Source organism: Vanessa atalanta, chromosome 19 (assembly GCF_905147765.1).
Source record: "Vanessa atalanta chromosome 19, ilVanAtal1.2, whole genome shotgun sequence".
NCBI classification, from domain to species: Eukaryota; Metazoa; Arthropoda; class Insecta; order Lepidoptera; family Nymphalidae; genus Vanessa; species Vanessa atalanta.
The window spans coordinates 1599181-1622676 of NC_061889.1; the positions used below are offsets into that span (position 1 = coordinate 1599181).

General features: G+C 30.2%; 1 protein-coding gene across 1 annotated transcript in view; it reads right to left on the reverse strand.

The window, feature by feature from the left end:
- LOC125071363 (aryl hydrocarbon receptor) overlaps positions 1 to 22520 on the reverse strand; it is a 126233-nt gene extending 103713 nt beyond the window's left edge. Inside the window, exon 1 of the mRNA XM_047681577.1 lies at positions 22316 to 22520. The gene's annotated coding sequence lies outside the window, so the exon portion shown is untranslated. The remainder of the gene's footprint in view (positions 1 to 22315) is intronic.
- Positions 22521 to 23496: the final 976 nt, after the last annotated feature.

Consider the following 23496-nt stretch of genomic DNA (forward strand, 5'->3'; position numbering starts at 1 on the left):
CGATTTATAACAAAATAAAAAATTGAAACAATTGTGATGAATTTAATTTATTTTTTCATATACTGCTAATGACTTAACCGATTGTTATTATTCAAAGTTCAAGCTACACTAAGTTTTTATGTGCTAAATTAGTTCAACGTTAAATATATCGTACCGCACAAACCTGCAATCGTATGATATTATGCTACCTGCATTGGCGCAGTATGGTGGAATAAGCTCCAAACGTTTCCCACAGGATAGGTGACTTTTGACCACCAGCGGGATATTATTTTCAGGCTGCTAGACTTTAAACTGACGATGAATCTGCAGTTTTCGAACGAATTGATAATTTTGTGCCTATTATTACACCAGCTCACTGACCCAGAATATACCTATACAAAACAAGTCAACGAATACGATGGGCACAAAGAAAATCACTAGAAAAACATACACAGATTTTTAATTCACTTAGAACAACTATCAAAACTAAATTACTTAAGCCTAACTTAATGTTAAAACAAAATAAACCACTGAATAAATTCGACATGCATTGCAGTATTTGCCTTGGAAGTATAATTAATCATAGTTTTTCATCGCTACCCTGCAAAATAATTACAAATATTGAATATAGCATTAAAATTCAAAATGGACGTATTAATTCGTACAGTCTCAAAGTAAATGACTTCTAAACTCCTCGACGGACCACACCTGATACAACTGGGTAACTGATTATACGCAGATGGCACGTCTTAAAGGTCATGCAAAACGTTCGTGGTTGTAACAAGGGATATTAGTTCTTATATAAACACAATATATACTATTTTTCTGTGAATAGAATTGTTGTTTTAACTTTGTAGGTACGATTGTACGCTTTGAGGTTGCCGCAAATTTTTATTATTCTATTTAATGAGAACAATGTTATGAGCATTACACGTAATTATTACAGAAGATACTGTTAAAGTTGATATTTGTGGCGATATTTTCTTTAATCTATTTATATGAATACTAAGAAAAGGGAATAAAAAAATGTTTTTTTTTTTTTTGTTTTAAATAATATACAATTGATTGTAAGTAATCACCACCGCCCATAGACGCCTGGCACTTCTCTGGTCTAAAGTGTAACAAACACTTGCCAAACGGTGGTAAGATTTTGACAATTAATAAATAAATATTGGACAACATCACATACATTACTCTGATTCTAATGTAAGTAGCTAAAGCACTTGTGTTATGGCAAATCAGAAGTAACGACGGTACCACAAACACCCAGATCCAAGACAACATAGAAAACGAATGAACTTTTTCTACATCAACTCGGCCGGGGATCGAACCCGGGACCTCTGAGTGGCGTACCCATGAAAACCGGTGTACACACTACTCGACCACGGAGGTCGTCAAATCAATAAGACAATGTAATGCTTCTACTTAGAATAAAGGTTATTGAAATCTTGAATTGGTAGTAGGTTACATTTCCTTGCTCGTAAGGTGCTCTGCCTATGGGAAGGCTATATAATATATCTATATAGATATATAGGCTATATAGCCTTCCCACGTGTTGATATTTTTAATTTTCATGCACTTATTAAAGTTATTCACTTCAACAATTCATATTATGTATAAGATATTGTTATTTAACTCAATAAGTTGTATAATACGAGCTAGTAAACCTCTTTTGATTCAAACTTACTATTTAATAACAGATTTAAAAAAAACATCAGTATTATTTATTTAAAAAAAAAAATGTACTATAAGTAGTAATTTTTTCTCGCAAATAATTACAGGTCAAGATGAATTTGTTAAAATGATTGCAGCGTACGTTTTCCTCTTCCGGGATTTCTTGAGATATAGATAAAAGGTGAATTAGAAATGGCTTCAATGTTCATTAAGCAATTCTACTAGAGCCGTAAATGTAGTGTTTTTAGACGTAAATATCAACAATTTTGAGAGAAATGTATTGGACGTTTTATACTAAGTAACTAATTGAGGTTTTAATACATACAATATCAGTAATTTTAATCATACTCTCTAAATTAATTTACCTGTGGAAACATTTACATTTACAAACGTTTTTAATACTTCTTAATAATCGTATAAATGTATCATGTTCTTTATTTAAAATAAGTTTTTTTTATTAACATTTTTAATGGACCATCTGAAGATAAGTAAACACTAATCAACATAGACTTTGGTGCTGTGAGATATATACCATTCCTAATTTCGCCAATGCGCTACCAACTTTGGAATCCAAAATGTTGAATATAACATCTATACGTCCTACAGCAGACACCTTGTGCTAGACAAGCTGGAACACGACAATACTTAGTACCGCTGATTGTCAGTGTAATATGTGAATTGACAATTGATAACGACAACTTATACTCAAGTTTATAACCATGATAGCACTTCTATCATTCTATCTATTCTATGATCATTACAGCTATTTTTATCTACAGTTATTATTGCTTATTAATTAATGGAAATGAAGTCGGTCGAGTGAAGCGAGAAAAATGAAAACGTTGTTTTCTTGAGATCATCTTCAGATACAGATAACGATTTATGCTTTATCTTTTTTCTTTTTTTTTCTTTTATAAAGACACTCATAATATTCAGCCAGGTTTTATATGTTGGCATAGATTAAACAATTAATGAATTTTATGATCAACGATCAAATCATAGAAATATTAAGTAAAACTTATTAATTTTCTGTTTAATATAGTAAGTAAACTTGTTTAGTAGTGGAATAACTTTTCTTTTTCAAGTTTCATTTCTGTTACAAATAAATAACAATTTAGAACTGGATACATCCGGAAACAACCGGTTCACACAATCGCAATAGAAATATACCCAAAACAAAAAAAAAACCGAAACGATTACGAACAGTCTACTCGTGGGAGACGCAATTATTTTCCAATTTTAATCAAAAATATCACCTTTCACATCCACTTAACTATTTAAATGTCAATCTCTGAATGAATTTACTTCGCCTTAAGACAACACGTAACACATTGAACTTTGAGCTCAATTACCGCGATGTAAAGTTCAAAATCAATTGTTACAAATAGTTGTTAAACAATTTGGTTTCATATGATTAATGCATGTAGTTCTATTCTCTGTACATCGGTTTCGATCTGCTATAGAAATTGGGACTCTATTATCGTGTAACAGGGTTGATTTTATGATGAATAATTTATAATCCTTTAGGTGGAAATTAGAAAGCTTTGTAAGAAATTGATAAAAAATAATATAAGATTGCATTGATGTGTGTAATCTAGATGCGTCTAAGAACCGTAAGTAAGTAACATTAACAAGTCCAATCTATCTTTTCTAAATAAATATATCTTTTGTTTCGTGCGAAGATTATTAAATATAATCAGTCAATGTCAGTTGTAGGGGAATACATTATTATCAAATATTGCGTTAATACTTTGTTTAATTATATATTTACTTAATAAAATAGTTAAAAGATTCGGTGTTAAGGGGTTATCCATTAGGGGAATTTCCAAAATGCTTCGTTGGTTCGTAATGATGAATAAGTTCCTCAAATAATTTTAATTAAACTTGATTTTAATATAGTTTATACAGGATTCACAAAAAGGATATTTGAAAAAGGTGTTAATTATTTTGCAATATTAAAAGATTATTAAATAATTACCAATATATAGATTTAAAAATTAAAATTTATTATTATTGTATTTAATCTGTGATAGAGGGATTTGTGAAAAAAAAATTACTCTTATTTTTCCTGACTGTTTAACGATAACTTATACCACCAAAGACTTAAAATGAGGGAGGAGAAATTTGATGTTACATCAAATTTTCTTACAACATTATTTTCATCAAATAATATTTTGATTTGAATGTAGTATTAGTATTTTTCCAATGATTTCACAACTATTAAATCAACTGTCTCTGTTCATTATATATGAAAAGAAGAAGACGAAGCTAGACAATGAACAGGAATTAAGTAACTAATTATCGCTATCAATTCTATTACATAAGTTGTAGAGACATCTTACATATTAACTTCATCGATATAATCATTATGATATCCTTCTTATTGAGGAGGAAAAATAATAAAAAAAACACTATTTAGCTATAGGCTTTATCTAATATCTCTTTCTAATATATATAAAAAGAAAGGGAGCAGTGGTAAGGATCTAATTATTATTCCATTAATTAAAAAAAAAAACAAAAACTCTATATTTAGTACTAGAATGTGTTATTAAAGTTGCATATGTCAAAAATAACAGATAAGCACATAATTGCTTTACTATAATTATAACAATGGGAGTCGTTGACCTGATATTCCTATTAAAAGCATTAGGTTTATTTGGTGGTAGAAGTTAGTGCAAGCATGTCTGGGTATTCTGGTTTAACTACCGGCATAACGGTCGTAATACCTTAGTTCCCAAGGTTGGTGGCGCATTGGCCATATAAAGAATGGTTAAACTGCGCCAATGTCCATCCGTCTATCAATGACATAAAATAAAAGGCTTGAAAATATATTGTGAATATCACTCACACATAAGACTACATACAGATTCTTGTATGTGTGTATTTGTGTATGGACACGTACAATTATTGGCATTGTCCCAACTCTCACAGTGGAAGTTCTTAAACTTCAAAGCCAACAGCTGGTCCTGAATTTTTAAAACCATTTTAAAATCAACTTTGTAGTATCCTTTTCCAACACATAGAAAAGAAAAGAGATAAAAACATCAACTACATTAATATAACAAATAATTAAAACTGCAGTCATTAACCCAACAGTACAGTTGAAGCATCTTTGTTTATTAAAACATTTCCACCGTGAACTTAATCGAATATCTCTTTCTAACATATATAAAAAGAAAAGATACGAGCGATAGCTAAACATTTAATTGCAATTGCAGTCATTAATCCGACTCGCCGAGTTCCTTGAAGTTCGAAAACATTTAAAAAAAAACTACCTAACTAACTAACGTTCGATATCCGCGTATTTCATGCAACAGAAAAATCGTGTTTTATGCAAATACGTTTCGCCTACGGTATTTTCTGTTGGCAACTTTGACAAAACCACTTTGTATAGAGTGTGCGTTCATAAAACACTTTTTCTTTAACCAGTCATACGTAAACTAGATGATTATCAGCAATTGTATTTATTGTTTTAATAACATTCTGACCGTGAAACATTGCTCGTTGCGTTTTATAACTGCGAGATCAGTCGTGATAACTATGGAGCACTGTTAATATTTATTCAAATTATTGTTATGATTAATTAATCCGTGATCATTAAAATTAAGACAATTGTCACTGTCAATATATTAAAATGAGATTAAGTACATAATAGATATGGTAGTTTAAACGTCACATGAAAATAGTCCTTAAGAACAGAGGCATACGGAACTTTACAGTGTTATTCTGCGGTGTGAGATCCACCACTGTCAAAGACCAAAAATAATTAAAATATACTCTGTAAGAATGAAAAATATTACATGGAATTATTTAATATTTATTTGTATATAAGGTATTAGGAATATTTGGAAAATGACACGAACGTTGCCCTGTGTATAAAACAACTATGAAAAATAATATACTTGGTGGTAGAGCTTTGTACAAGCCCGTCTGAGTAGGTACCACCCACTCATCAGATAATCTACCGCTAAACAGCAGTACTCAGTATTGATGTACATATATTGCGATTTAAAGAATGGTTAATATTTCTTACAGTGTCATTTTCTATGGGCGGTGGTGACCACTTACCATCAGGTGGCCCATATGCTCTTCCGCCAACCTATACCATAAAAAAATTTATAGTAGGTATTTAATAACTAGAAGTGATGAATTTTCGCATCATCGTTTCCTCATGTAATGCGCGTGATGATGAAGTGCAGCACGGTTTCTGCAGCAGCACACTAAATGCAATTAAGCTGGAACCACACTGTACAAAATTCACTAACAAAAAAGGTCTTACAACAATACGAAATATGATAAAATAGCGTCGAGATAATAATAGTAATGTAGTTTGGTGGTAGAATGTCTGATGAGTGATAGCCCTACCACCAAGTAACAATTGCGTTTTAATTCTATACCAATATAATTTATTATGTAAATTATATTTTAAGCTTTTTGGTTATTTACATTTGATATTGTCTGGCTTTAAAAGTGACGTTCGTAGTTTACTACTTGAATAAAGCCTAATGTATTATGGTAGTCATCGCAGCAGTTAAAGCGTGTTCACACTATTCAAGTTTACTAGACCAACATTTCTTGCACATCAGAAAATTAGAACGCATTTAAATTTAAAAAAAAAACTGAGATTTTAATAAAAAAAAATCTGAAGTTATTTTTTTTTATTTCTCGTATGCTAATGTTAATCCGTTCTAACAATTGCAGAGATTTACAGATATTGAGTTTAATCTTTTATATTTTATCATATTCCAGTAACTTCAGTTCCAGTAACCAAAGTTCAGTCAAAAATCCATGTCTCTATCCATCGCCGCCGCACACACACCGGCATCAAGCTCGCTCATGTGAAGACTATAATGCGACTATAATTAATGAAGATGTTTTTATATGACTTATCTATGCACGCAGCGTATCACACATTTCCGAAGTATTCGCGTGAATGTCATAAAATGCAACATGTTAGGATTTAAAGTCGTTAATCAGATTATCTTCTTGTAAAGGTAAACGAGGAAGCGAATTATCGTTTTAATTCAAATAAAAAAAAAATCAATTATTCCAGCGGTTATCGTGATTGTATAAATTAATAATTTAATTACAACGTTCTTAGTTTTGATTGGTTAAAATGTGGTGTGCTCGTATCCGTATGGTGAGTTCTTCAAAAGCGTCATATATTTTAACGAAGGCGAACCTCGACAGGGAATTGTGTATCAAAAAACTCTAAAGTATTTATTCGCATTTCTGCCATAGACCTGCATTGCGCATTGAGTTCCGCGTCTATATTTTTCATAGCAACGGTTTTTGTCCAGCAAATGAAGATATATAAGTTCTTAGATATACAATGTCGTACTACAAAATAAGTCAAACAAACTAGCCAAATTTATTATAGACATGACGTACTACTTTACGAGTGTGCGTGTACGTAGTGCCAACTGTTGGCAACTATTATTTCGGTTACAGTTTTGACATATAAATGAGCAAAGACAATGTATTATATCGCATGTATAAAATGTAATGTTGGTATATCTGTTAAGGATTAATAGTGGTCGTCACTGTTTGACGGATTGCATTCAAAGTTAATTTTTTTTCATGTAAGTTTTTATACTAGACGCTTTGATGTGATTCGCCGCTAGATGCCGCTGCAGCACATTTAACTTCTATACATTTTCACATAAACCATGTTCTATGTATAAAGTTTACTGGAGGATTTTAATAGTTATGTTTGTATTTTTTTGTAGTTTAACTACTACATGCCAGTATTTTTTATGGAATCAATCTACATTTAAAATAAGAATTAGAAATGCATTAAAGCGACGATTTGGCTTTAATTTATAAATAAAAAAAAATACATGTATATTGTATTATAATCCAATCCAACTATTAAAGATTAGGTTCAAAATAATTAAGCGCATTCTTGCATTGATCGCGCTAACGGACGCGAGCACCGTGACGACGTCCATAGCTACGGTGAAACGCAATTTATTCATATATACAACAATAGCATCATGTGTGTACTGGCCTTTAAATAAACAACATTGTCTAGTGTGGGCTAATCTTTAACTGGCCGTTGGAATCTGACGCATGTTCGAATTTTGAAACAAATATGTCAAGATAAGATTAATGTCTAGAAGTTTGTAAACAACTTTATAATTTTTTTTAATTGGTTTTAGGCAACGGCTTAATAGGCGTCAGGTCGAAGGAGGTCTTAATTTACACGTTAATAAAAATAATAATTAAACTTAAACATTTTAGATATCTCTTACATAGAAAAAAATGTTTATAACAACATGAAAATTCAGTACTGCTTGTAATACTTAACTATTTTACTTTGGTGGTACGGCTTATTCCAAGCCTGTCTGGGTAAACCAAACCTGCAATCTACCACCAAACAGCAATGCTCAGTATGGTTGTGGTGTGTTGTGATGACTTGAAGAGTAATTTTAAGTTTACACACACAAGGACAAAGGACTTAACATCTTAGTTCCCAAGGTTGGTGGTGTATTTAATTGATTTCACACACTATCGAATTTTAATTGAAAAAAAAAACTAAATTTGGAATAAAATTTTCAAACTATCTCAAAATATCTCAATACTCAAAACAATGTGTAAACAATTAATATTAAATAAAAATACATCTACATATTTCTCCGTAATTATATTCGCGTAATTGACATGTAATTTTCAATTAAAATATAAATTATTACGCTTATCTTAAATCTGACTGTAATTTCCTTTCAACACTAGAAACAAGACAACAAACTAGTTAACAAAAAATAATTGCCACTTCAGTATTCTTACTGTAATTGACTAATACTTTTTTAATGCCAGCCCAATTAGGGTTCCGTGACAAATAATTAAAATACCAATTATAACACAATTTTAATGTTGTGTTGATATCGTTTTGTAAAAAGTTTAGTACAGGGCGACGGGGAATGTTGTAATGAGAGATATTGGATCGAGATGGGAGTTGTTTTTGTTATTTAGACTTTTAATGTGTTTTGGTGTTCTTTTTTTAAATTACACGTAGATGACTGATCAATGATTAGTGCAAACAGATTAACTAACAGCTTAGCTTACTAGTCTTTTTTTTATTGTGGTATGGTGATAGGCATAGGTCCGGATTTTTGATCCATGATTTATTCTATCACTCTCTGGTTTTGGCTTACAATGTAGATGTAAAAAAAAAGATGGCGTATTTAATAATAAAAAATCTCGATGATATATAGAGTGTTAAAATTTAAAATTTAAATGTGATATACTGCAAAAAACTAGTGTTGGCTCCGTTATCGAAATTTGACGATAATCGTTATTGAATATTTAGAGAAAATTAATGTTTTTTTTTTTATCGTAGAATGATTTAGTTTCTCTTTTTATTTAAATTTTTTTTGGAACAAAGTCCTTTTACACTGCTTATAGTTGAGTGAACTGGCAGAAATCGTGTTAAGAGAAAGCATTATGCTACCTCTCTTTCTGTCTTTATTATATACAGCATCATACTATTAGTTAAAGTTAAATTTGTAATTATTTTAAACCACTCGGATTTTTTTACTGGTAATTTTATTTCTTATAATTGAATTCTCGAACGTTAACAATGTTTCATTTATTTCACTGTTATTAAATACATAATATAGCGAAGCAACTTTGTTCCAACCGGATGTCCTACGACTTATCTCTTTTATTGACAAGACCCGACCCAACTCTTCAATACCGTCGACCAATAAAATAAAACAGTTGCAAAACTGAGGAGAAAAAAGTACTCAATACTATCATACTTTTTTTTTTGTGATCAAAGCTGTAAAAGCATATTTTCATACATATATATTTTCGCTAGTCTGATATAATCATGTTTATTGTGGTTACCGATCACGGTTCATAACGTTGGATGATTGCGGTTGCTGCCTCATCAGTTTTTATTATGCCATTTAGTTATATATAATACAACAAAAAAACGTACATACAGACAGTTATTCAATAGTATTGAGACCGGTAACATTTGTGAGTGTACAATAACAAATTAACTTATGATCTATTTAACTATTTTTATAACCGTTTGGGGTCTTAGGGGGTTAGGGGGAGGGCTGGTTGCTTTAAATTTCTCCCTATCCTACAAAATTTTACGTAACACTGTAATAGGTATTTGCGGTTTCACGAAAAAAATAAAAGTAATGGTTGACCTTTTGCGATTTAAGGGTATCTCAAGAAATTTGAACGTAAGATTCAACGCTGGGCTAGGACAATGTAAGCTATTGTGTTTTTCTAATAAAAATCTGTTACTGACGGCTTTGAGTTGGGATGCTGGCAGTGTTACACTCATGCCACAAGCATTGCTCTACACATTATTTACTTGCATTCTACCATTGGATTACGAGAGTGTAGGAGAGTAAGGGTGAGGGATAGAGAATCGGTATTAGGAACACTTGTTTTGTGAAATATATCCCGTGCAATCGGCTCCTATGAGGATCACAGTCTTGGCCGATAAAGAGGAATATTATTATTTTAAGTGAAAGCCGTTTTTTTGTATTTACTAAAAAACAACAGCTTTAAATATTGATACGCCACATTATAATTATAGATTGATTCGTATATTCCTCGGTGGTTTGGTCCGTCTGGGTAGGTACCATTCACTCATCATACTTAATCTACCGCCAAACAGCAATACTTAGAATAGCTGTGTTTTCGTTTGCGTAAGCCACTACAAGCACAAGGGAATCATGTAAATTCCTAAGTTCGATTAATATATTTCTTACAGCACCAATGTTGATATACAGTGCTGTACATTTGCTATCAGGTGATACATTTGCTAACACCCAATAATATAAACATATTAAACTTGCACCGAACCTATCATGAAACATATCACATATTATCTAATTCGTTTCTCGTCAGAAGCAAATCCGAAAACGTGTTTGTTATTCTGTATGTAACGATGCATTGTAGCAATTAAATCAGCATTTTGTTTTAAAACGATGTATGAAAAAAGGATGAAATACTTTTTAGCATCACCTTTGATATAATTAAGACAATCAGCATGGCGGTCACGTGTGCGCACGCGCCGTGCAAAATCTATGCCTCGTTTAGACGATGGCGGAAGCTAGCTAGCGTTTTATTCAGTGCACTCTTGAATATGCAAATAATGATAATGATACTTTCATGTTAATTTTATAACTCGATAACTAAATATTTAGATTTATATGGCTATTGGAATGAACTATATATTCATAATTATTTTTTAAAAGTTTTCGATGAATCGTGCTTAGTGCATATTATTTTAATTGTGGTTAGAAAGCGACACTAAATATTTGAATAATGTAACCTAGTTTAAATAAAGTATTCATTAATTTATTAAAAGTATTCAAAAAAATAAAGTAGTCACTCAGTACCTAGGTATAAGAAGTTTTACCATACTGAGTTAGGATGTAATTTTAGTATTGTACTAAATGATTTCATTCAAATTATATAATTTAAATAATATTTCTTAACAATAAATTGAGCAGATATAAAATAATAGTATTCTATTAATAATAATAATAATACGTTGTACGATTATAAGCGATGTCTTTTGGTTAGTTTAAATAAGGGTCAAATGAAGTTAGTGTTCAAGTAACTGGCCTATTCGAACGCAGCATGTAAACTGCATCTGCTTCAAATTAAGCGAACTTCGTTACGGCCTACTCAAAATCTTTAAGCGGTCGTTTTTCGTTAAAATTTATAAAGGGGTTGCTTTTTTTTAATTATGCCAAGTAATCGGATGTACACATTACCAGTTATTACAGTACACCTTGTGTAGAAGTATGCAACTTAGATCATAACGACGGCTTATTACTGGCTTTCTTTCATTTTTCAAGGTAAACCTCCTTGGTATGGTAATATTTTTTTTTTTCTAAAATTGATTTCTTTGTCGTATATTTGTATTCAACTTTATTTAATTTTAATGTCATCTTGTTGGACAAAATATCGTTCATAAATTTTTTATTTTCTTTTTATATAATAAGTACATTAGGCTTAGATTACAAATCAAAAGTGATATGGAGCGCTTGGAACATTATAGTGAAGCAACAAAAACGAATACACAATTAAAAACGTCACAGCCGACTTCTGACGTTTTGCTAATATGTTCGAAGTGTTGTCATTTTAATTATTGATTACAGACATATTAAAAAAACGAGTCGATGTCGCACTATCGGGAATTAGTATTCGATTAAATTATAAAAACTAACCTTTTTACATAAGTTTCATTGTCATTCAACTAAAATCACGCATAAACGCACTAAAAGGGCTGGTAAACGAGCACTTAAGTGTTCACCACCGCCCAAAGACACTGAACGAACGAAGAAAGAAATATTGACCATTCTATACATCCCCTGCGTTACCAACTTGGGAAACTAAGAGATCCTTTGTGTATTTAATTCCATTATCTCACTTACCTTTCAAATACTAAAACAACAATACTAAATAGTACTCTTTAGTGGTAGAAGAGATATAAAATACCCACCCAGACAGACTTTCACAAAGCCCCACCAAGTGCCTTCTTTCGAATTAACAGAAATTAGTGTACAGTACAGTCTGTAAATTTTATATGTAATTAAATTTCTCACTGTTGGGATAAGGTCTCCTATCCATTTGAAGAAAGTTTGGAGCATATTCCACTACTCTGCTCCAATGCGGCTTTGTGAATACACATGTGGCAGAATTTCGTTGAAATTAGACACATGCAGGTTTCACCGCCGAGCACGATATGAATTATAAATACAAATTAAGCACATGAACATTCAGTGGTGCTTGCCTCTACTTGAGCCCGCAATCTTCGGTTAAGATGCACGCATTCTAACCACTGGGCCATCCCGGCTCCATCCATCGAAATGAGTTATCAGTGTTTAATTAAACACCCTTTATAAGTAAGGTACGATTCAATGTGAGGGTGTGCGTAAATTAAAAGATAAACATAGCAGAACATGATTCGTGTGATTACTTCGCAATTGCAAGCGACACGCGCTTCGAGTCCCGCGTCGGGCAAGGCCTGAAGGCTTCGATGCATATGATTGATTTTTGATTGAACTGTATTTTGTGATAATCACTGTTGGCAGATTGAATGGTGATCGTTATGAATTAAACGTGTAATAACTTCATTTACTCACAGACGCCTTTAGATGCCGCTGGAGGATTAAAAGACCGCATTAAAAGACTCCACGATAACTATTAAGAAGGCCGTACTTATTAAATTATTTTCGTAATATTTAATTGGTTGTTAAATTCGAAATGAGACTTTAATTTAAAGGCTTTAATATTTGTTAAAAATGTATAAAATATAATTAATGAACAGAATATTATAGCGTCATAAATAATTGTATAAAATTTTATATTATATAGCCTATTTGGACTTGGCGATGAAACAGTGGTTGTGACACATGAAAATTTAAGCCGCAAAGTGTACATTTCAAGGCAAGCACGACTGTATTTTTCATATTTTTTTTTATAGTATAGATAGCGGACTGGCAAATGAGCCACCTGGTGGTCACCAGTGCCCATAGAAATTAGCTCATGCGCCACCAACCTTGGGAGCTAATATGTTATGTCCCTTGTGCCTGTAGTTACACTTCAAACCGGAACACAAAAAAAACTAAGTATTGTTGTTTGGCGGTAGAAAATCTGATGAGTGGTACCTACCCAGATCGAATATTTAATTTCTGTTTATAATCTTTATACGCTTCAATGTTTTACAACTAAGCAATAAGCTTATTCACTTGATGGTTATATGTCTTTTTCCAATCATATACGTTTAAATAGTGATTAAAACCCCCGGTCTTATAATAAAAATCCGAACAATCCTTTAAACTTCCTATTTAAATGTCCAACGCTTAAAAATTAACATTCAAAGTTAACAAACCAGTATTTATAAAAATAGGCAAGATTATTGTAGAGTTATTTACAGAATTATTGTAGAGACGATAAGTTCTCACCTGCTGCAGATGGCTCTAGTAATAGCCGTGCCATTTGAACTCTACGTGTTGTGGGATTTCACAGTATTTAATTATTATTGATATAAAATTATTAGTCGTTCACATTGATACATTGCGCCGGTTAAAATGCCGAGCGGACAGTTCGAATGGTTTTTTGCAATGGTATTTTTATATGTTTACATTTTATTCAAATTAAATGTCTATGCAAATTACGTTGAATTATATTTTATAGATGTATTTTTCATTGTACGTTATTGTAACTACATCTAAATGTTAGGAATTGGTCCCGTTATTTTTGACAAATTATAATTTTAGTATCAAATAATTTGACCGAACGAACACCTGAATTGTAAATTTTTACATCGCGACATCTCTTAATGTTAACATTTCGTTTATAGCATTTTATTTACTAACCCGAGAAATATATTTATGAAATAAACTGTTTATATGATAACATTTATTGAAATGATAAGTTTTATACAATAATTTATTTATGGGATTTATGTGGATTTCTATACGAGTCTTTAGTTTATATACAGATTAAAATATGAATCATAATTTTACCGTTGAAATGTGTCAACCTACAGTGACAAAATTAATGTTAAGATTAAAAGAAAAAAATAAAATCAAGGATATTTCATACCATTGCTTTTCTCCAAAATTAAAATCATCAAAACTGTTATGTCCCTTGCACCTGTTATTACACTAGCTCACTCAGGGTGAGTGTGAGGATGAGTCAATCCGGATCACAAATACTAAATTTTACTGATCAGTATCTCTAAGGGTATCTCAGTAGTAACGTAGAGCAGTTAGCACAAAGCCCTACTACCAAGGAGAAATATATTATAAAATATAGAAAACAGCTTAACATAATAATTGCATAACATAAGCATATAATATATGGCCGATGTAGAAATAAAAATGAAATAGAATGGACAAGTAAATGAACCATGAAAATTATGAGTCAATAACAAATTAGCGGAAAACGTAGAACATTATCGTTTAAAATAGACAACGCAGTATAATGTAATTTGTTAATATATAATTTAGTTATTCTGTATTTAGCGTCTCGCTCTTACACTATTGCAACAGCCGAGACAGTCTATGATTTAAACCGAAGATTTTAATGTTTCTATCTTGTGCTTATAATTGAACTCATGTGTAGTTATGGATGATAATATTGTGAGAAAGTCTGCTCGTGACTAATGGTATTATAACACATGTAGAGCCTATTCGCACTAGAACATCGTCTTGAAATAAGCCTTTTCCTTACGAGAAAAGCTTTGTTCAGCATTGAAAAATAAACAGCCGTTTAATAAATAATAAATTTAAATATTTAACAACATCACATACATTACTCTGATCCCAATGTAAGTAGCTAAAGCACTTGTGTTATGGAAAATCAGAAGTAACGACGGTACCACAAACACCCAGACCCAAGACAACATAGAAAACTAATGAACTTTTTCTACATCGTCTCGGCCGGGAATCGAGCCCGGGACCTCGAAGTGGCGTACCTATGAAAACCGGTGTACACACTACTCGACCACAGAGGTCGTCGTTTCTAACACCACTACTATTTTAACTTAAAAAAGATGGCGTATGGCGATTTTTAATGTCATAGATTGGTGGAGGGGCAAATGGGCCACCTGATGGTAGGTGGTTCAGCCAGTATTTATGTTATATACTAAATTAAACAATGAACAAATATACTAACCATCGAATTGGTATAATTTAAGTATTTATTAATTCTTTTACCCCAAAACTCTTTTCCTAGACATTATTAAATATAGCTCGTTAAAAGCTCACTGGACACTAGTGTCTCCTGATAAGGTATGGGGTTCAAGTTCATTGCTTTCCATACAGGGCATATAAATTTAATTGGACATGGTTCTTGAAATGTATATCATTTGAGAAAAAGAGTAACTACAAAGTTTCTCGCGAATTCTTGGAAACATTTTATGGTGAGTTGGTGGTAGACGCAGATCCTTTCACACGAAGATTCAAAGGACGATCAGGACATTTACCGGTTTATTTTAGCGGACATCTAACAATATCAATCACCTCGAAGTCTCTAAAATTATAACTCCGATAGACTTAAAATTCGGCACATTTATTCTTTAATAGAAGCAACACTACAAAAGTATATTTTGGAAATTTCTTTCTCATTGAATGGAAATGGGAGTTGTCACTTTGTATGAATTTATGCCCAGATTCGAACCTGTGATGCTGAATTAATATTCACGGATTTCATTGACTAGATCATCTCTACTTTAAATAATATGATTATGGAAACAAAAACTATAAATTTTGTGAAATTCTCAAATTCATATTAAAGGAGGTTATTATATAAATGAGGTTTTTATTAACATAACTGACAAGAAGGTTCGCTAAGAACAATGCCACGGTCAGTAACGCTGTCTGTGCGTCGTTAGATCATTATATACAATTAGCATCATGTCATTACAACATCCAACGACAAATTAATATCATTGACTAACTTCGAATTGGGAATGTTGTCTTGTTAATACATTTCGATGTTCACACGTTTATTGGTAGAAATAATTTCGTCGCGATACTTTTAAATATTTACATCACTATTAGGCCGATTAACATGACAGTTGGCACACATTATTCCTTATAACTCATCGCTAGATGGCGCTTCAGCGCTTCAACTTGTATATCGTTCAACGATCGCCATGACAATTAGTTTTACTAGCATGATATTACGATTAAATTTATGTCAAGTAAATTAAAAATTATATGTAAACTTTTAATAAATTATATATTTAAAGCGATAATATATCTCGTTATATATATTTTTTAAGTTCTTCAATGATATAAGACTAATTGATTAATACATAGTTTGTCGTGAATCCGTCAATTATGAAGAGAAAAGTGAGTTTCTTATACGAAACAAAGCTCATTACTTCTTGCAAAACGGTAATAATTTATGACCTTATTAGAAATAGAAATATGTACATACATAATATATCATCAAGAATACGTGGTCTATTTTCTAATAATACTTTTATACCAATATAAAAATGTCTAATAGATTTTTTACTGATTGCCTCTACAAGTTAAGTCAGTTTAGTTTATTTATTAAAATAATTATTATATACATAGCGGACTTATATATGTATATAAAAAAATATATTTTAAATATGTACTGTACAAATCATGACTACTTGGAATGGTGACTAGTGCAATATAGCATTTCGCCGTTGAATCGTAATTCCGATTCTTTGCGCGAAAATTTAACCAGCTTCCTGTGTTCAATGGAAGAGGGCTGATTATTGTTGCTGTCTAGGCATGTAATGCATATAATACACAATAACAAAAAAAAATATCAAGAACTTTAATTATTATTAATTCACATGAAATAGCTCAAGCTCTTACACCAAGTAATGCAACACAAAATGTTGTGTATTTTTTTTGGTCAAACTCTCTCATTGTAAAGTGATAGAGATAGACAGATGAAGTTATATAAATATTCTATATTTCTTGTATGCGATATATTATATATTAAAATATTAGATTTTTTTAATTTTACAGAATTAATTCTGTTTTTAAATATGATTGTTGCAAAAATCGTATGTTGACAATTGAATTTATCATGAAAAATAACGAGTTTATTATCCTGACAAAATAATTGTTTTATAGATATATAACATATTATTAAGGCAAATAAATAAAGAGTTTGATGATAATGTTGTACAAAATAAATAGTATACATTAACTTTAACAAGCAGATTAGACTTTAAAGTCTTTCAAAAATACCAATCCTTTATTCGGTTTCTACGTAAGATAACAGAACAAAAAAAACACTATCGCAATGATTTAAAATTTCTATTAAAATATATACGAACTCTTTAGTACTAAATGTTTAGCGGCTTAACGATAAGTATAAGAAATCAACTAAAAAGTTTCTATAACGAGCTCAGTTATTGTAATTTAACAATTTATTGTAATTCAAATGTAACCTTTACCTTATTTGCAAATAAAACCTTCTGTTATTGATATACTTAAATATACAACGATAGATGTTTCTATGGTTATTAAAATATATTTAATCATAAATATAGAAAATGTTTTTGCTCTTTTCTGCTAATTAAGTGGTCGTATAGAGTGAATGAAACACAATGATTTATTTGAAATAGGAATACTTTATTCGTAACGTATTTTATTTATTTTTCTTTGTATAGTAGGTATTAGATATATTTTATATTTAAAATTTTGTATACATAGCACAGAAATATAATTATCTTTTCTTAATTATTATGTAAAATGGATATTGTATAATGCTTAAACGTAATACCTTATTTGGTGATAAATATAACAATATATATTGTTAGTGTGTATCCTGTATATATATATATATATATATATACTATATATTGATATATCAATATACTATATGACTCAAATAATAAAGTAACTATTTAATGTAAATATGTGAAAATAAGTTGGAATAGGCTACCTGGTGGTAAGTGGTCGCCACTCGCTCATTGAAATTGATAAAATAGATTCATAAATTGTTCTTATAAAATCAATGTAAAAACCATCGGAAGTAGGTAAGATATACGCTCCTCGTGGCTGAAATTACACTGTCTCACTCATCAATGTAAATGAAACACATCATGAAAAAGTATTCATGTTCAGTTGTTAAATAATTGTTGAGTTGTCATTCCTTACATTATAAACGTATAAAAAAATAATATGAGCTTTTAGGAAACTCATTCATCAGCTATATTTAAAATAATTTGTAGGATTGTTGTGTTCCAGTTTGAAGGGTGAGTAGGCCGTAACATCTTAGTTCCCAATTTTGGTAAAGAATTGGCGTTGTAGGGAATGGTTAGAATTTCTTTCAGGGCGATGGTGATCACTTACCGTCAGATGGCTAATGTATACATCCACCTACTCTAATATATAATCTATTCCACCTTAAAGTATTAATATATAAATTTAAAACAAAACTTTTATTGAACAAAAGGACTCTACATACATTGTAATATCATTTAATATATACATTAGAATAATTATAATAATGGACTCTCATATATATATATATAATACTAAATATATATTTGTAAAAAGGCAAAGATAGAACAGAACGACAACTATATCTCCTCTGTTTAATTAATTTATTGACAAACTTATATGAGGTCATAGATATACATATTAAAAAAAGAAAAATATTTCCAAACCTTGCTTTGTTCCTAAAATTTTCCGTATTGATTATGGATAAATATTGATTTTTATTTGCTTTGCTAACGATATCTGAATAATATCTTCAATCATAACATCACCAAAAGTCCGCCCATTGTATATCACATCTCACATCACATATAAGATATATCTGTATTATGTTCGTTTTATACAATAAAGTATATTAAAAATTATAATGTAATTCGTTTAAATAACATGACAATTAAAACACAGAAGAATAGAAAAAGTCTTAATTTATATTAAGAGTAATTTAAATATGTACAAAATACTTTCCATGTATATTCATTGTACATTTTTTAATTAGAATAACATATATGACGGGTTCAGTTTAACGGCGGTCATTCTCATCGATCGCTATACAGAACAAGAGGTACTTTAGAGGCCGTAAACACAGGATCACTCCATTCCCTTATACTCACAAACCGATAGATATTTAACACTACAATTGCGTCTATTATGGCGTTACGTAATTTACGTATTGTCTTGACATTTATAATTAACACAAAATATACTGTAATAAAAAATATCAGTTCATCAAGAATGCCTTATTTTTAAGTTAAAATTTCAATGCTGACATAAGGTATAATCGCAGACAATATTAGCCATTCCTCACACTGAAACAATTTTCAAATATATATTGTAATATCAATATATTACATTTATCCAGTCCCGAAAATTACACTGGCTCACTCATTATTAAAAGCGGAATATAATAATACATATAATTATTTATTGGTGGGTTTTGATTACTTTATTGCACAGCATAGTTAAACATATATATAATTCAAAAGTTCTTAATGTACTTTACACGAACATTTTCTTACCGTCAACCTTAGGTAATACAGGGTAAAAAGTTAGTCAATATTCAAAAGTAAAAAATATAATTTTACAAAGAAAAAAAATCTCAGAGTCACATACATATAATCACATATATATATACGATATGTGTAATATAAAATGTATCTTAACTTGTAAGTATTTTCATAATATTTTCCTAGTGAGGATATATCGTCAAGCTAGTATTACCTACTTTTAACTGAAATGATTTAAGAAGGGAAAACTGACAAAATAAATTAGCTGATACTTTATTAATTTGATCATAGAGAAGAGACATTAAACTAGTATTTTCATCTCTTCATGTCAATGAAGAGTAAAGCTGATTTTTATTTTGGAAATGTCTTGAAATTATTTTATAGTTAAATATTGTGATATTTAAAAAAAATAAAATTTGAAAGTGTTTTTTAAGGCTTTATATTTTATTTATCCTTATCTGATCCTAGCTCAATAACGACAAGTATGAGCTTTGTAATTAATTTATTTATCGTGACTTTAATTCCTCTTAGAATCATAATGTATTGAAATTAAGGCATTAATAGATATATAAAAGAACAACAAATCACTAAAGCCTTGAAATACATTAGTAATACATACATTTAATTGTATTTTATTAACGTACTTATATAATAGTTCAGAACTTATATAGAGTTTGAAGGTATTTTTTTGTATTCTTCTGTAGACTCTACATTCGGAATCGGTTCTAAATTTTAATTAAAAATCTTAGTTTAAAAAGTACTTGTAAGATTCTACTTGAATAAATTCTTGTTTTTACGATTGTGAGTGCCTTCAAAATCCTTTTAATTAAAGTTATTTTATTCGCAGGCACGCAATAACATGTGTATAAATATATATATATAGTCAACCTCTAAGGATGTATAAATGCTTCTTGAATTTCGCTTCTACATTTATATAATTTTATTTATATAACATATATGCTTGTAATGTAAATCTGATTTATTTAATGGGTGGTAGAGAATGATTAAGACCATATTACGACTGCACAAATTGTCATCAATATTGTTTTTATTATAAAATAAACTTCTTAAATAAGTATTCAGTATTGATACACGGTATTATTGATATAAATAATACAAAAAAAATGGCAAGTAATTGACTAATAGAAGTCAGATTCAATTTCACTCTATTTTCGCTTTTAAAATTAAAATACATTTTATTTTTACAATAATAATAGTTACAAGCTAACAAGATTACAATTTTAAATTTTAAGTTAAAAGAAAAAAAAAAAATTAATCTAATATTTGAATATGTATGTGTTTGTATGTGTTTGTATGTTCGTAATATTTTGTAAGAAATTAATTTTAAAAACGTTTAAATAATATAATTCAAAAACCGAATTCAATTTAAATGTGTTTCAAATCTATGCCAATTCCTATCCGTTATTCGATTATTCGATTACCGATCGTCACAACTCACGGCAATCGAATTATCTGTATCGATATAACGCCCATTACTCACCCCATAAATTACTAATCGAATCGATATAATAGGCCGAGACTAATTTTTGAACGCAACTTTTGTTACGGTCTTTGATTCGATGCTGTATAAAATTTGCTAGATGTGCCCTGTTTGAAGTTATCGTTATTTTTATTTAAATTTTATATGTGCAATTGATATGGTGATTTCGTTGCCAATTACAGTTCTAAAATCGCAAGCATTGGTTTATTTTTTGTGGCTGTCAGTTAAAAGTTACATAAAGTTATAACTCCGCAACTACGACTTTTGAAATTAACTTATTTATTTATTCGATTCCAGTAGCTTTAATATAAGTATTATAATGTAAATTATTATTAGCTTATTATTACTACATTATTACAGTCGCTTCCAGTATCTATAAGGCTATATATAAAAATTACCAAATTTCAAGTATAGATTAGGTACGTTAAATAATTCCATACCGTAATGTTAAGATATAAAGTATAAAATCGATTATATTAGCGGATCGTTAATTTACCGATTGCGTTATATCGTTGTTTTTATTTAAATGTCAAAAATTGATTTGTCACGACTCGAGATACGACGAGATAGACACGAAGAGACAATCGTGAAAAAAATATTTTACTTAAAAATTTGCATGTATATTAATAGTCAAATTAATATAATGTTAGAGGTTTCTTTCTTGTTATTATTTTTAAATAATTTTCTATTAACGAGATCCAATAAAGAACTACTAACACCATGGATTACAATCGTTTATATTGCAAATTAATTACGTACTTATTAATAATAAATATTAGTGTGGGCTCAGTATTAAATTTTTCTTAAATTTGACCCAATTATTGATGAATTGCGATAGATTTATGAGATTTTTTATTGATTTCATGGTTTTTATTACTTAGAAATAGCTTATTGATAGAAATGGGCAATAAATTTTCAACTTATTACAAATATCTGTGATATGTTTTAAAACACAGGTGAAAATTACTTTATTCAAAAGATAATAACTATTTTCCAATATTTATACAATTAAGTCCCTGAATTATACCAATATAATCAATCCTACACAAAATTAAATTCCAACGAATACAAAACAAACATTCCAATTCGAAATTTAAAAATCTACGTTTTGCAAAATTCATCGACTGTCACAGTTCTATATTTAAAAATAGCGTTCTATAACGGCTTACCTTTTTCCATTCCTCCGTCGTCTCTTAGTTGCGTACACGGTACCAAGCTGGCTCGTATGTGGTTGCGGCGGCCGAAGCAGGCTGGTGTCCACGCAGCCTTCGAGTGCGTAGCCACCTTGCCCACCCCAGCCGCACAATTGTAACTTCGACTCAGTGGCTATTTTGCCGGCTGTCACTTCCTCTGAACTCACAACTAATCCACGCGACACCGACTGTTGAAAAACGTTAGGCGACACTTTTAGGCTTTATAATACAATTAGTTTTAATCAAAATGGAATTTAAACATTTGTCGATACATCTGACATTGTTGTTGTTTAAACGGAATTGTCATTGTTTTTGTTAATTAGCACTGAATTATACATTTTAATGTCTTTGTTTTCTTGACGTTTTAAAGGATATTTTTCGCGTTTTAATGATTTTGGAATTAGCGTTTAATCGAAATGGATTTTTGAAATATGTGTTTTTGTTAATAAATGTGAATAATAAGTAAATACTTACTGGTTATACGTAAACGTGTTAATGGTTATAGATTTTTTAAATGATAATGTTTAACTCGATAAAGGTTCTTGGAAGTTTTGAATACTTATAAGGATATTTGATTAAATCTGACCTCGATTTTATCTGAAATTATTTTTCCGTTAATTACTATAACGTCCGGTTTAAATGTATTTGTTTATCGTTTTTAATTGGTTAATGATTGTGTTTTTCTTTCAAATATATATTATGTTATGATTGGTATATGAGTTTGATTATTCTCGTTAATAAACCTTTTTTCTTTTTGATATATACATATTATTTATTTTCGATTTGTGATTTAATAAATATCAATGTGTTTTCATAATTTATTTACACGCAATACGACTTGTCGTTTGGAAGATATATTGAGCTTCTTAACCGGAATTATGTTTGGAAGAAATTGTTTAACTTAAAACTGCATGGACCGAATTATCACAACACAATTGTTTCGTCCTTATAACACCATTCGTTCATTCACTTAAGGTCACTGATTACATTCGTTCCATCAAACACGATATAGTTTTATTACACAGATCACTAGTTCAAAAACCACGAAGATTTTTTTTCGCGTGTTTTTTTTTCAAACCTGGCTGCGACCGCTCATTTGCGCGTGGCGCAACCGCCAAGCGCCTGATATGATGTGGACGGTTTATTTCAAAGACCCC